The following is a 15,442-nucleotide window of genomic DNA, read 5'->3' as shown; positions in this document are numbered from 1 at the left end:
CATTTAGTTCAGAAGAAGTCTGGTATACTTAGCAAAAGTCAGCTACTGGTGGATACTGCCATTGTCACACAGTCTTGTGGGAGTAATGAGACCCATCTCCACTCAGGTTGTCTATCAACTGCTATTTTGACCCTCTGAACACATGTTTAGACTTTGACTGAGGCTCACTCTACACCCTTAAGTGCTTAAAAATATACAGTGATTATTTGCCTTTTTTGTTCCCATATTCAGCCATGCATCAGTAATAATGAGTCACATTTGGTTAATGAAATTACTGCTTTTGATTAAGAACCACTGTCTCATTTCACCCAATGATGTAGATCATCATGATTTGAGCTGCATTGCCTTTCAGCTTGTGAAATCCCAAATGTTCTATTTGATCCCCTTTTTTCCAGATTACAGAGCTGCACTTTCTAGAGGTTGTTTTCCCCCTTCCAAGGCCTTGACTCTGGGAGAAAAATGGGATGCTGCTGCTTTCATTAACTGCAAATGAATTTATTCTAAATGTGAGCATATCAACTTTCAGTCACAGTTCTTTCCTGGAAAAGCAAATCAAAACAGAAGAAAAACAAATCACCACAGAAGCAAAATGGACCCCCTGAAGGGCTTCCCACAACATTGTTCCAAGAAGGGTTTTTTTGAATTAGTGATCATTACATAATTTGTAATCAAAGCTTTTAAAATGCAATATGTTTAGAAATGAGAAAGGAAGTTTAAATATCATGATGCGCCAGGAAATCCGTGTGTGTCGCATGAGTGTGGGAATGAATATATATCCACTATTTCATGCTGTTTATGATTTTAAATGATGGCAATGAACCCCTAACATGCAATATTACCTCAATTACCTGGGAGCATTATAGTCGGTGCTACATCAGCAGTTATTTTCCAGTGCTACACAGACTGGGGGAAACACAGATGATGTACCTGGGAGCCATTCTTGCCTCTAAAAATGATGATTTCCTCAGATAAAACACTGTCTCCAGGATCACAGAAGATGAGGGGCCCACTGGGCAGAGACCAACATCAAACAAACACTAAGAACAAAAAGCACCATCGGAACACTCAACACCATGTGCTACAAAGCAGACTTCAGCTAAGATCCACTATCACACAGGCAAATGTGTCTTGCTTATGCATGAGGCTGGGACAAATAAGTTTTGAGGTGGTTTAGGAGAAAACTCATAAGGAGCTGTTGTCAAGTACCCAGCATGGCTGAATGGAATCGAATGAAGTGACTATTTACAATGTCTTAGGTACCATGCACATTCCTTGTCATCAACCAGACACAGACATTTCCTCCTGAAACTCTCACAGCCCTGTGATAAGTAACACTTTATAACAATTTCACTTGACTAAAACTAGAACAGAAGAAAATTGAGTGAAATTGTATGGCCGATGAAAATAGTACAGTTAGCCCCCAAACATGAGGTCAAACATCACAACATGGTCACCTCTACCAATACATTCCTTGTCTGAAGATCAAATGTATTCAGACCAGTAATTAGATATATACTAAACATGTACAGACTTTTGTCTTCTTGGTATTGTTTCAATAACACCATATACCAACTCTATACATAACATTAAGAGGAGCAGTATCACAAATAACTTCGAAATTATTTAAAGCATACAAGAAGAAGCCAGTAGGCTATATGAAAATACTACATTATCTGATAGTAATGAACATCTGCAGCATTTGTTATTTTCCAAGGCCCCGGGGCCATCTCCCTGTACATAGCAAAGGAAAACTGCATTGATCAACATCCAACTTGTGTCTTCCTTCTCATCTTTCCCATCCCCTTCATGCAGGCACACATCATTTTACCCACTAACTCCTTAGTGATAGACATGGCTTCTGTGCTCATTCCCTTCTGGGTCTCAAGTCTCCAACTTCTTCATCCCTTCCTGATTTTGTTACTTTCAATTCACTTATCTGGGTGTCCCTGAAGCATTTTTAATCTAATTTTCTTTGTTATTCTGAGATTAGAGTCATTTATAGATATCCTTTTTCATAAAAACTATATTTCAGAGAAAATACAAACTAGCACCTGGTAGTCAAAAACTCATCATTGCAAATCCAAGGGTCTGTCTCCCTCCACTGTTCAGTGAGGAGAGCAACAAGACATTTTCAAACTTGACTGTGCCCAGAGACCGAGACACATTGATGTATGCCAGATTTCCCACTCACACAGGGCAGACCATCAGAGAGAAGGTGAATGGGGGATTCACACTGCTACTTGGCTTGTCACTCTGCTTTCCCTGATGCTGCTATCATGGATATGAAATTCAATTCCAGAGAGATGACAAATTGCATTTTCCTGTCACCAATGCACTGAGCCTTTAGCTCAACTCTTTCCAGTGGTAATAATTTTACAATCTATGCAGAAGGGTGTCTGACCAAGTGATAGTTCAGCAAGTAGCAGAGGCACTGGGGTCCATTCAGGCACTTTGACTTTTCCTATGATCTGGCCTGTCTGCTTGGGGGAACCTCACATCCATTGCCTAAACCTCCCTCAGATCACCTATACAGGAGTTCATCATCTAAAGGTAAGGTGTCATGAATAGAAAGATAAAGTTTTGGAAATCACACTAGCCATCAATTACCCTTACTCCCTCACTATCTGCATAGACAAGTTAGAGCAATAGATTTGTTTATTAGGAATTCCTGAAATCAGTGAACAAACCCTTTCATGGCAATCCATAATTAAATGGTTTGGGATAAGGCTCAGGATTAGGACTTTTTGAGGGCTTCTGGTGTAATTCTAACCCACAACAAATTTTTAAAACAACATGTATGCAGACACAAATTCACACAAACTGTAAGTAAGAACACTGTCAAATATCTGCTGAGGGACAAAAAAAAGGATAGGATTATTTATCTTCAGCCCTATGCCTGTACTCCCATGATGTTCCTAGGATTTCAGTGGAGAAGCAATCACCCTATGCCCTCTAGCTGAGTTTACTTTTAAACTCTGTTAAATACGAGATCATTTATTATCACTTATCCTCTATTAAAATAACTTGTTTACACCACTGTATAGAATTCCCTAAAACTATGAATTTGAAGTTTTACAGGCCACATTTACATCCTTTGTTATAGTCTACCTTGCCTGAGATAGTGCCAGTGTGTTCTACCCAAAACAATAGATGCTAAATGCTGCCCATTATCATTAACCCCCATCCTCATTTACCTGAGCCTTTTTTTCTGCTGGTCGACCATCCACTCTATTTCTTTTTCTATCTCATTATTCAAATTTACAGGTCTATTTTTAAAAAATAGACCTTCTCTACCTAACATCACTCCTCTGCTTTCTTTTTTCTTTTCTTTGCTCAAAATAATGTGATCAATTGAACAGTTCCCCTAAATAACCATCTATAATTCCCAAAACAATGAGAGCCTCTTCTTTCCCATGTGATTACTTTCACTCTTCACTTCCTCCTCTGGAGATTATGGTTAAAGGATCATAAATGGAAAAGCTGTTTCCTCCAAGGATAAAGATGAATTCCCTCATGTCAACCTAAAAAATAACCTGTGGCATATGTGTACTGGCAATAATACTTTGGCTTTTGCTGTGAATATTATCTCTATACCTACCACCTAACACTTCTATTCCCTTCTTGCTGTCAATCTCCCATTCTCTCTTTCTGCCTCTTCTTCTCTTCATGCTCATGCACACACACACACACACACACACACACACACACACACACACATCTATCTTGCAATGCACTAGAGTTTTAAATACCATTACTAAATTTCTCTGATATCTTCCTTTTCAGTAATTTAGTTCGTGTCCTTGATCCAGGGCTAAAACAAGTTCCTACCCAGCTCTCTTTCAAGAATCCTTCTTTGACCTGCCTAACACTGTCTGTCATCTCCACAGCGCTACCTCAAAACCACTTGCCTCAACAAATGGCCACATACAACCTTCTATAGTTCAGGAACAAAGCATTCTCCTATTGTTCTTCCAACTAGATTGTAAACCTAAACTGCACAGTGGGAGATATTCCCTTTCCTCTGTACAGCCTAATTCAATGTCCCCCAGGAAACAGAAGGGAATGTACAACGGAGCCAGATGCACTATACATGGATGGTTCTAGAGTTTAGTCAAATCAGTTTCAATGACGGACTAATTTAGTCCTTCACTCCATAAGAGAACATCACAGTGATTATCATCATTGTTCAGGGGGGAAATGATATACAAGAACATCAACTAATTTAAGTTTATGTAGCTAGGAAGAGGGAAAGACAGTATTCAAATCTGGGCCAACTATCTCCACAGCTTGTCATGTATATTTCTATTTAGTGTAATATGTGCATATTGTACTGTGATATAGACCAAAAGAAATGGTACCGTAAATCCCTTAGTACGGGGTCTGTCACAAGAAGTCCTTGGTGAATGGTCAAAGAAATAATTACAGGCTGGACACGGTAGCTCAAATCTGTGATTCTAGCTACTCAAGAGGCCCAGGTTAGGAAGGTCACAGCTCCAGGTAATAAGTTAATCAGACACCTATCTGGGCAACAACAACAAAAAAGCAATTAGGGCTTCATGTCTGTAGTTCCAGCTACAAGGGAGTTGTTCATAGTAGGACCACAGTCTGAGGTTAGTCTAAGGAAAAAGCATGAGATCTTATCTGGAAAATAAGTAAAGCAAAAAGGGTTGCGGGGCATGGCTCAACTGGGAGAGCATGTCCCCAACCTCATCGCACAGAGTTCAAACCCTAGTACCAATCTTACACCCCCCCCCATCAAAGAATAAAAGAAAAAAAAAACAGAGAATTATTTTGGCTCTACATCCTACTATGTGACATTGAGTAGTTCAGTTATCATCTCTATACTTCAATAGTTACACAATTGTCCACAATATCTGTACAATACCACAAAAACATATTGGAGTAATTATCAATCTTCATCTACTGGTAGCCCTTGAAAGCTGGCATCAAACTAATGGAAGAGTTTGCTCAGGTACATACATATTTCTGATTGCCATACTGACATGGGAAATGGACAAGCCCTAGGCAGGTGGGGAAAGGAGGATGCTAAATATTGAGCCTTCACCCTTATTATAAGATATTGTGTCAAATATTTCTAATGTGCTTTCAAGATTTACACTGTCACAGCAATCACATTGGGCTTTTTGCTGAGATGCGCTTCCCTGTGAAAGGTTTCAACCTTTATCACTTACTAAAAATTTAGCTCAGCACTACTCATCAATTACCCAGTACTTAAAACACCAGTATTATGCATTTATAATTAATATGGATTCGATATTACTTTCTTCACAGTTTGGAAGACAAGTCAATTTGGAAAGGTACACAGCTATTCAATAATGCAAATGATGTTTATCTAAATTAATGCATTATGGGCTTTTAAAAGTGTGGGATGGATCTCAAAGTAGCTGTTGGAAAAGCACAGTCTGTAAGAAGAGAGCCCCAGTTCCAAGCACAGCTCTGTCAGTTACTACTAGGTCAAGGTGGGCATTTTATATAACTTTGTGGGATCCCAATTCCTCCAACAGGGACTAGAGCCAATGAGGTCTGCTTCAACTGGGGTTGTGAAGAAATTAGTGAGATGAGAAAGGCTGATATATATTCATGGCAGAATAAATGGTACCCACATTCATTTTTATTATTCTTTTTATCATGCAAACTATGTTATTGATTCTTCCCACTATGCTAAAAATAGGAAATGCAATTTTGGATCTGAGCCTCAGAAGATAATTAAGTTTTGGTCTGGTGGCTAAGTAGGCAACTTTATGACCACAGGATGTAACAGTACTAATGTATGTTTTTATTATTTTCACAAGTATTTATTGAGTTGCTGTTACATGTTAGGCATCCTAATAATCCTAATGATAGAATGTAAATGAGCTCTACACTCACATATGATTCAGAAGCTTTTGTGTTGGGTATCTAGCAAGAGGAGGTGATGGTAGACTGCATTTTCAAAACTAGTTTTGATCACTTTCCAAAAGGCAATTGAGAATAACATCACTGCTCAACCTACAAAGATGCTCTCAACACCAGACATTTTTTTCAGTAGTCTTTTTTTGAATAACTGTACAGTCATGTAGATGCAAGTACACAACAAAATACACATACATTCAGTTACTGATTCAAGAGCAGTGTATTGGTGGGTATATTACTGACTCATACCAGCCTTGATTTTTCTCACTACTAAACATTATTCATAGATACCTTTGGTCTATTACTTGAAAAAATAATTAGTATAAAAACTAATTAGAGAATATAGGAGCTTTGCTGGGTCTTACAAACAAGCTTGAGCTGAGGAACCTTTCAAATTTTGTTTCACTCATTGTATCTAACTAAATGGTAACAGATCATGAGAAATGTTTCCTTACCTACCATTTTTTTCTCAAGTTTTCTCTGCCTTATACCTAGTGAACATTATAATTGAGCACATTGCATGAAAGATCTGTTTCTCATTCTTGGAAAGTGGGAAATAATTTTAGTTGTTTTTTTTTCACCTGTGCCTATGACTACCTCATTTTATTTTCAACTAGAGTATATCAGGTGAGATTGGATGATATTAAATATTTGAATCCCTTTATTTATATCTGTTATATGCTTCTATTCCCAAAGAAAGTAAAATTGATTGACAGAAAGAAAATGCTTAATTTTGTTAATTTGTATTTCACAAATAAATAAATTTACATTGCATGTGTATATAAACCCATTATAGTTCAAAATGCTAAAGGAGACATTAAAGGAAAGAGCTAAAGAGTAATTCATGTTCATGGTACTTATTTAATCTGAAGATATAAATTGATAAACCACATTACTGGAAAACACTATTAATGTTCTTTGTATTCTCTTACATTTTGCATTGTTTCATACTCTAACAAATTATTTGTAAGAAAATTCTGCTCACTGGCTTGCATGCTGTATATTTTTCTAATTGAAAATAATATATGGTCAATAAGTCACATCGCATCACATAGATCTAAAGAAATGGACTCTAGTAAGAGTTTGACATCTTAATTGTCTTTTGCCTCGAGCAAGTTTTGTGTGTGTGTGTGTGTGTGTGTGTGTGTGTGTGTGTGTGTGTGTGTGTGTTTGATATATGCTTGGGTACAGCTAAATACCAACGTGTCAAAAATACCCCTTGTGGGGCTGGGGATATGGCCTAGTGGCAAGAGTGCTTGCCTTGTATACATGAGGCCGTGGGTTCGATTCCCCAGCACCACATATACAGAAAACGGCGAGAAGTGGCGCTGTGGTTTAAGTGGCAGAGTGCTAGCCTTGAGCAAGAAGAAGCCAGGGACAGTGCTCAGGCCCTGAGTCCAAGGCCCAGGACTGGCCAAAAAAAAAAAAAATACCCCTTGTGATGATATAAGAAGAGTTATTCAGAAGATGATTTCAATAGTACTATCATGCCCCATGCCTGTAATCTCAGCTACTGAAGAGACACAGATCAGGAGGATTGAGATATGAGGCCAACTTCATGTAAACATGTTAAGATTAGCTTGGAAGTGAGGAGGAGAAGGAGGAGGATGGAGAGTATAATGGAAATGAGTCTGATCATGGTACAGTGTACGCATATATGGATGTGCCAGAATGAAAGCCCTTGTAAAACCAAGTGATGCTAATAAAAATGCAATGTGAAAAGTTATAACACCATCCATAAAGGCACTAAGGCAAAAAGAAAGGAAGGAAAGGAGGGAGGGAAGAAGAATTGGAGGGAGGGAGGGAGGGAGGGAGGGAGGGAAGGAAGGAAGGAAGGAAGGAAGGAAGGAAGGAAGGAAGGAAGGAAGGAAGGAAGGAAGGAAGGGAAGGAATGAAGGAAGGAAGGAAGGAAGGAAGGAAGGAAGGAAGGAAGGAAGGAAGGAAGGAAGAAAGGAAAGAAGGAAGGGAGAAAGGGAGAGAAGGAAATGAAGAAAGAATAAGCTGTAGGTGTGGCTCAAGTGATAGAAATTTGCCTAAGTACTTTGTGGCCCTGAGTTCAATCCCCAATTATATCAAAAATATTTTTTAAAACTATTCTCAGATAAAATTTGCCTATTGGTCTACCAAATAGATCCAGTAGAGTTTTTAATACCTTTATAATTGAAAATAATAATCTTACAGTGCTCACTTTGACAGCACATATACTAAAACTGGAACAACATAGGGAAGATCAGCATGGATTAGCATCCCTTCTCAAGAATAATATGAAAATTCATGAAGCACTCCATACATTTTTTTTACCAGAGTCAAGATATGGAATCAATTCAAGTGTCCCTCAGTGGATGAATGGATCAAGAAAATGCAGTACACATACACAGAAAGAATGATATTGCACCTTTCATAAGGAAATGGAAAGACTTGGAAAAAAATTTGTTGAATGAAGTCAGCCAGATCCAAAGCTACATAGATGGCATGATTTCCTTCATTGGCACTAACTAGAATGTGGTTATGAATCTACAAGTAAACATACTGGTTGGTAAAAGACAAAAAGTTACACTTGGATATGACAAATTATATGGGACTATAAACATTCACACAGTGAGGCTAAAGGAGAATATCCTTAGAAGAGGATCACAAAGGCTCAATAGCTATGTGCTTAGGACCATGGAAAATGATGCCGATTGAAATGAACTCTAACAAGTGAAAATGAGTTTTGTTTTGTTTCATTTTGCTCTTTTTTTCCCTCTCCTTTGCCACTTTTTTTTTAAATTTCTGTGCTTTTTTCTTGTATATAAGTTTATCTATTTTGGAGAGTGTAAGTCTGAGAAGAGAAATGGAGGGACAAAGGATAAACAAATGCAACAGTGGTTCTTACTAGATACTATGTGGAAAATGAACTCTATAACTTGTCAGGGTGGAAGGTCAGGAGGAAAACCTGAGAGAAAATAATGGAAGAGGTGACGCTGTTCAAAAAGAAGTGTGTTCATTGCCTGACTTATGTAACTGTAACCCCTATGAATATTGCCTGTACAACAACAATAAAAATATTTTGAAAAAGACACAATGAAGAAATGGAATTCTATGCTAAAAAATCTTGGAAATTATATAACTCTCTTAACTGATGTATCTTGAGTTCAAAAAGATAACAGGCTAACACATGCTTAAGGTATTGCTCAAGGTTGTATGAAATTGCTGTCTCATAGGGTATAAATCTATTTTGCTCACCCACTCCAGGAAGCACACTGGGGTTCAGACAAATGACAAAACAGCACAAAAAATTTATACCAGGAGAACATAAAAATCAGTTATTCCAAACTATATATATAAAACCTATACAGAAAAAGTTTAATGTAATACATCTCATGACATAGAAGACTAACCAGGGTGCCATAACACAAGCTTTTAACAGATATTTCAGATGTCAAATAGTATTTTTCTTCTCTCTTTTTAAGAAAGTAATACTTAAAATGCAAGCTAAGCCAGACTCAAAAAGACAAATATTACCTATTTTTCTCTCATGTGCAGAATCTCATTTAGAAAAGAGAGAAAAAACAGGAGTATAGAAGGAGAAAAATTTGAAAAGAGTTATGGGACCATTATGAGGGTTAGGGGAATAGAGGTAATGGAGAATCAAATATGACCAAAGTTCATTCAGATACATGCATAAAAATGTCATAACAAAACTTATCATTTTGTGTAATTAATATGCACTCATTAAAAATACCTTCAAATATAAACACAGTAATATGTTCTTTTGTTTTCAGTCAAGCTCATTTGGAATTCTTCAAGACAAAGCTTGTTGCAAAGTTTAATAACAAATTGGTTGGATCCCTAGAATTATTTCAGCATTTTATAATTTGTCAAGTAATTTCATGCCCATTACACTTGATCCCCAGGAATCCTGCGATATATCCTGCATTTCTTATTTTAGAAAATGCTAAGAAGATGTTGGGAATATAGAAGACTGTGTTTGCTGATAACTTGGTCATTTTAAAAAATAGAGTTTTTATGGAAGCAAGAGAAAAGTCAGAACTCTCAAATCCAGACAAAATTACCACCAAATCAGGAATGTAGCAGGAACCAGAGATTCTTCATTCTGATTGGTTAGTTCTGCATCACTACCATTAGTTAATATACAACTCCAAATCAGCTTTTGCAGGCAAGGAAATGTCAGTGGGTTTCTTCTTGTCCTCCCACTAAGGGGAGGACATTAAATCATTATTCTAGGTAATAGTTCCTAATTTGCAGGTGAAAATATGAGCTCCTGCAAGCATAAAAAAATCACTCTGAGACTGAAGGTCAGGAGTTACATATTGGATTGTTTTGGTTTCCTGCTGGTCATTTTTGTAACACATTTTAATGGTTACCATAGTATCTTTCTTCCAACGTGAATTTATGACCTGAACTTCATCATTCCTTTGTGATTTAAACATATGGTAGCTAGGAAACCAGATCCTCTGCTACATTTCCCTCCCAGGAGAGAAAAAGCCCAGAGAGGTTAAGTGGTTCATGAAAGCTCACACAGATAATTGGACTATACATTGAACTTCTCTGATTAGAACAAGCCAGAGAGGGAGCTTAACAATCCATTTCTTCTTGCTTATCTAAGTGTCTTCTCCCTCCTCTTATATTTCTCCACTCCATGACATTCAAGGGGACAGAAGAAAACACATGGCTTTACCAGCAGCCAACACACTCTGTAAATAAGACTGCAATTACTGACTGTGAAGACTGGGGCTCACTACTGCAGTGTTTTATCTGTTGGATGGGCAATTCATTAAAACAGATATCTAGAGTGTTAATCACTCTGCCAAACCACCATCTGTTTCATCCCGGCCTCCTCTCAACCCTAAACCTCCCCCTCTACCTCCTGCCACAGTCCCAATCAGGACTAGTATGGGAATGGACAGCTTGTAAGAGGAATGTCGGGGGGGCCTGTGCAATAACTCATCTCTGGGCATGACAGAACAAGCTGCTTGGCGCTGCGAATAAACATAGCAGGGCTCAGTGGGCAAAACTGTGGATCTGGAAAGAGGATACTCCCTCTAGGTGGGAACACATGCTCTCCTGTCTTCCCATGCCCACTCAAGATCGTCACTAATCCACATAGAAATCCAGGAAAGGGTTCAGACCCTAAGAACAAGCCGTCTGGATAAAGGATTTCAATTCCAATACTTTGGAGAGGAATCAAGATCTAAAGTTTTAATTTAGTGCTAAGAGCACACATGTGTTTCATGGGTTTCTAGAATGAGTTAGGACCATACTGAGTATTGCATATAAACATTTGAATTTCGAAAATAAACCGGCTGGCATGTCAATGTCACTCCCCATTCTACAGATAAATCAACTGAATAATATTCTGATTGCTTACTTCAGTCATTAATTCATTGACCCTGTAATTAGGTGGCATAGAATGACAAGGGTGCTTCTTTCTTTGACAGCTAGTCGTGTATCTTTCAAGGGCTCTATCATGTGCCAGTCTTTACAATGCCACAGAGGCATTAGCAAAATGAGATTCCTTAAGTAACACTTGCATGTCATAACACTTGCATGATTTACACTATGTAGTCCTTTGTTTCCTCATTTCAACCAATGGGGCTTTGTTTTACTTGTTAACTGTCATTTTTATGAAATAACAAAAACAAAGGCTTAAGAAACAGTCAACAGAATCTCAGTAATGTGGATTATAAAAAAAAAGCATTTTAAAGCAATATTCAGCCACGAATGTCTGCCCCAGACCTTAATAAGTTGTTAAAATCTGTACAACTTGTCATACTGGTTTGTACACTGGGCTTGGTGAGGTCATATTTGTAGATCACATCCAAGAAGCTATTTTGCAGACCCTAATGAAAAGGACAACATGGAGACACTTGTTAAAATGTTAAGGGCTTCAAGACAATGACCTGTGAAAACTACACCAAGCACTGGGACCCTGGAAAAGCAAATTCTTTTCAATTTCATAGCTACCCTTGAAGTTGACCTTGACTGGAGGCTTGCCACAGTCAAGTCCTCAGAAATGACCCTACTTTTCTCCTCCCTTGCCTGATGGCACTCAGAGTGGAAAGAGTGACAGACTCAGAGTATAAATCCCTGCAGCCTAATTTACAATGTACCAATAAATGACTTGAGAACCTGTGAAAACTGTCATTGAATCTCTAGTGCTGAGAACTCTTCCAAAACTCTGTGGTTACTTCCAGGTGTGCCTGTTATCCTAGCTACTCAAGAAACAGAAGGAGGAGGAGTTGAAGATGAGCCCTTGCTAAATAAGTGGGATGCTATCATTAACAAAATTCAAAGAAAATGAGTTGGGAGGGATGTAGCTAAAATGGTAGAGCTTTAGGTAAGGGCTAGGCCCTGGATTCAATCTGCTATAATGAAAACTAAAACAAACAAAAGAAATGCCCTAAGATTGGACTTCATAATCTCTAAAATCTGCTCCATCCTGAAGCTCCCCTTTTATCAAGTCATCTTGGTCCTCTTCTCAGCTTCCAACATATCCTTTCCAATTTTCCCTTCTTCCAGTGTCACCTTGAGCTGACCAGCCTGTACATCACTTGACCACACCAACTACAATCTGTTCTTCCCAGGACCCACTCTTAACATTTCAATAACGAGGGTCCCCAGATTCATACCTGTCTTCCCAGAGACTCCAGTGCCCATCTGGGTCCATTAAAATAGTTTTTTAACTATTAGAAGAAGAAAAAAACTATGCTGTTTACTATCCTTCTATAGTTTGGATTTTCTAAAATAAGGAAAGTAGCAGAACTTTTTTTTTCCCCTCCAGAAGTTCACATTTGCTAAAAGCCTGTTTCTCAATCTTATGAGAAACAATAGTCGCTGTATTAGGTAGATAAGGAAAGGCATGTTGAAATGGCTTGCTTAAATATAAGGAAGAATACAATTACTTTGCAAACCAAAACTATGCTAAATTACAGTGGCCCTAACATAACCTTTCTTTTCATCCTCTCTCAAGGGAAAGCTCTGTTTTGTGGTTCCATTTTTCTCCCTTTGTATAGTCTAGGCTAAGTCACACTCCATTCTGTTCTTCTTTTTAATTTTTTTCTATGTCATATCCAAGCCTCACCATCCTGCTATAGTTACTACCTACATCCAATCACCTCCAGCCAGGAGCCGTGGGAACGTCCATCTCTTCTCTGTCCTCTGAAACAGACTTCTTTAGGAATATATTAACAAGTGTCTTCATTTCAGTTTGAAAGAGGTTTTTGATTTTTGTACTTTATGATGTCTTCCTGCAAAGAACTCATATTCTTTTCTGTAATAAACTTCTGATTGTTACCCATCTTTTACTTAATAACCCTCCTATTTATCAATTTTCTCTTATTAATTATCTTTGTGATGAAATACACATAATACTTACCATCTCACTCAGATTCAATGCATGATTTATATGAAATATATTACCTATCCTTCTCCACAGATCTTTTCATTTTGGAAAACTGATTTTGTATACCTCCAACACAATTACTCCCTGATCCCTTATCCTTGCTTCTTGCAACTTCTGTTATTTAGCTTTCTACATTTCATTTTTATGATTTCGACTACTCTAGATATTTCATAAAAGTGGAATCTTACAATATCTGTCCTTTAGGGTCAGGTTTATTTTACTTAGTATAATATGCTCATTATTAATCGAGGCGGCACCCATGGTAGAAATTTTTTTGGAATGTGTGTGTTGCCCTTTTCTTATACCATCATTTAGTAATGTGCACTCTGATCATTCCAACCTTTCTTTTTTTTATTTTTTCAGTGATTGAATTTTATTATTATTTCCCATATACAATTTAAGGAAAATATAACCTTACAATCTTACAACAATAACTGCTTGGAATGTAGGATGAAATATCCCATATACATTTTTTAATTTAATTTTTTTCTGATCCCATTTTTTTCTTATTTATTGTTAAAATGATGTACAGAGAGGTTACAGTTTCATACGTTAGGCCTTGGGTACATTTCTTGTACTGTTTGTTACCTCCTCCCTTATTCCCCCCCTCCTCCTTCCTCTTTCCTCCTTTTCCTCTCCCCCCATGAGTTGTTCAGCTGGTTTACACCAAATGGTTTTGCAAGTATTGCTTTTGTAGTTGCTTGTCTTTTTATCCTTTGTCTCTCGATTTTGATATTCCAACTTTTCTGAATTATTCTGCTGTGAACATGCGTGCACAAATAAATGTTTTTTGGGGGTAGGGAATCAAACTATAATTCTAATTATGTACTTTCAGGTAGTTAGTTCTCCTGCATGATAGAGGAGATCTGTTTTAAATAAGTTTATATATACTATATTTAGAAATTATAAATAATTATAATTATCTATAATAGGTAATGACATTATTTGTTATAAATATATTATACTTATATTTAAATATACATTATACATAATATAGAAACATATATGTTGTACAATATATAATAATACTATATGTTAGATATTTTATAAATATGTATTTATGTGTATATACATATGCTCATATATACATAATTCTCTTTATGTTTGCTATGGCAACAGTGGCATTTTACAGTGCCACAACAGTACACAAAATTCAAATGTCCTCTTATCCGATTCAACATTTTCCTTTCTGTATTTTTTTTAATGGTAGCCATGATTCTATTAGGTAGGATGTAGACATTTTGCTTTCTATCTCCCTGATTATTAGTGACTTTTTTAGAATCTTTTTATGTGTTAACTGGATATTTGTATATTTTCATTGGGAAATGCCTATTGAAGTCCTTGTGCTAGTTTCAAATCAGGTTGTTCATGTATTTGTTTCAGTGTTGAGTTTTAGGAGTCCTTTTATGTTCTCCATAACAGTCTTTTGTACGTTATGTGACTTAAAAGTATCTATACCACTTTGTGTGTTATCTTTCTACTTTGCTGATAGTGTCTTATATATGGCAAAAAAAAAAAAAAATGGCCATTCTGAGGCTTGATCAAAGTGTATCCTGCTTGCTAAGCCGGAATTCTGCCATCTCATAGCCATTACCCCAGGGTCTGGGTTTTCTTTTTAACCTTAGTTATTTTTTGGACAGTGTTTTCCATTTTTTTTACATGAGACAGGTTCAGACTTCACTCCTCCTACCTCTGCTTCCACTATAGATGAGATTACAGGCTTTGTGACCCTGTCATTTGTTCTTTGACAGGGCATCTCACCAACTATTTGCCTGGGCTGGTGTCCAATAATGATCCTTTCTGTTCCTGCCTTCTGAGTAGCTATGATTTCCAAGCATGGGATGTGCCTGAACTTTAAAATTTTTATTGTGTAAAGTCCAGATTCTCTATTATATCTATGCCTTTTAGGTCACATTCAAGAAGTCACTGGTGAAGCCAGCTGGTGATGTTATGCTTTTACTCAACGTATCTAAGAGTTTAACACTTTTCAGTTGTACATTTCAGTTTTTTGCCTCGTTTGTGTTAAGTTTTGCATGTGGATATCAAATTGCCCCAATCCCACTTGTTGAGAACTTTCTTTTCATCAGTAGATGCATAGAATTTCCAGATAGCTAACATTAAACT

At 37.2% G+C, this 15,442-nt stretch overlaps 1 pseudogene; it reads left to right on the top strand.

Annotated features, from left to right (window-relative positions):
• Positions 1–8,093: 8,093 nt before the first annotated feature.
• Positions 8,094–8,207, top strand: LOC125341384 (annotated as a pseudogene).
• The last annotated feature ends 7,235 nt before the right edge of the window (positions 8,208–15,442 follow it).

Source organism: Perognathus longimembris, chromosome 1 (genome assembly GCF_023159225.1).
Source record: "Perognathus longimembris pacificus isolate PPM17 chromosome 1, ASM2315922v1, whole genome shotgun sequence".
In the NCBI taxonomy this organism is placed as follows: Eukaryota; Metazoa; Chordata; class Mammalia; order Rodentia; family Heteromyidae; genus Perognathus; species Perognathus longimembris.
This window is presented reverse-complemented; position numbering and strand designations above follow the sequence as displayed.